Source organism: Oratosquilla oratoria, chromosome 42 (genome assembly GCF_046742065.1).
Source record: "Oratosquilla oratoria isolate Oo_2021 chromosome 42, ASM4674206v1, whole genome shotgun sequence".
Taxonomy (NCBI): domain Eukaryota; kingdom Metazoa; phylum Arthropoda; class Malacostraca; order Stomatopoda; family Squillidae; genus Oratosquilla; species Oratosquilla oratoria.
This window is the reverse complement of record NC_134818.1, coordinates 36,531,123-36,532,343: the sequence shown is the minus strand read 5'-3', so window position 1 is coordinate 36,532,343 and position 1,221 is coordinate 36,531,123. Positions and strand designations below refer to the sequence as shown.

Genomic DNA, 1,221 nt, shown 5'->3' with positions numbered 1-1,221 from the left:
TACACATACACATGCACATACATACACTCATACACATACACATACACACACATACACACACACAAATACACACATGGTGGCAGTATAGAGATATATAGAAGTTTCAGGAGGAAGATATTCGCCTATTTTCCTCTTAATCTTTTGTCTAGAGGCATTTTCACAGCCAAGCCATGACACTATTCGCTAAGGAACCTTACCAAACTCGTCCGTCTTCCAAAACCCCCATTGGCCCAAGACGACATGACGTCACACCCCAAGACGCACTTCTTATTGGTCCTTATCGACCGTGGGCGGGGTCTCCCTCATCCCCAGGGACGCTCGCGATTAGTCGAGAGCAATATTCAGCTCGCGATTGGCTGCCTGGCGGTGAGAGGAATGACGTGGCAGTGACGTAGAGCCTCGTGGTTGAGCCTGGGAAAGGGGGGAGGGAGAGAAGAGGGGGGAGGGGGCGTGAGAGTGCAAGCGGGTTGCGAGAGTGAGAGTACGAGGTCAGACCGCAGTGGAGTCGATCCACTTTGCCGTTGACGTCCAGTCGGAGCCGGCGACTGATCCTCTCCTCAACAGGGAAACTACATCAGCAGGCGGGAGAGGCCGGTACCATCTTCCCCGTCCTACCCACTGACAAAGAATACCCTGTGGCTTTCTCCCTCTCTCTTTCTATCTCTCTCTCCCTCTCTCTCCCCCTCTTTCTGTCTCTCCCAGACCTCCTGTCCTCACAGGAAACGTACCCTGGAACTGGTATCCGGGCATCTTTCCTCCCGGACGAAAACCATCCGGGCATTTCTCCACCCGGACAAAAATCCACCGTGCACGCAACCGGGTTTCTTGCATTCAACACGTCTGAAACCCCACCCCACCCCCGGACATCGAACGCCCCTTATCCGAGGCATACTCGGACTCGTTCCCGGATCCGGACACCAGTAGAAGCCCCGAGGTCTTGGTAAGTACCCGATTTTCCAACACCTGAGGTTGCACCGGGGGAAAGGGGGAACGGGGGTAAGAGGGAGACGTCATTTTTGGGTTGTTGACGTTCATCATAGGTTGCGGTAATTCACTAGGTTGCAGATCCAACACCCATAGGTTGCCACACAACACCCATCGGTTGCAAACACGTACCTTTAGGTTGCGTGTGAAATGTGTTGTAGTACCATACGAGGAGAAAGGGCACCTGAGGTTGTAGTCATTAAATAAGGTTGCGCCTGTTAGCCTGAGGTTGAAACG

The 1,221-nt window shown here is 53.2% G+C and overlaps 1 protein-coding gene across 3 annotated transcripts in view; it reads left to right on the top strand.

Moving 5' to 3' along the window:
* The first annotated feature begins 461 nt into the window (after positions 1-461).
* Hdc (histidine decarboxylase) overlaps positions 462-1,221 on the top strand; it is a 367,462-nt gene continuing 366,702 nt past the window's right edge. For all 3 annotated transcript variants that reach the window (XM_076179460.1, XM_076179459.1, XM_076179458.1), the window contains exon 1: positions 462-940. The gene's annotated coding sequence lies outside the window, so the exon portion shown is untranslated. The remainder of the gene's footprint in view (positions 941-1,221) is intronic.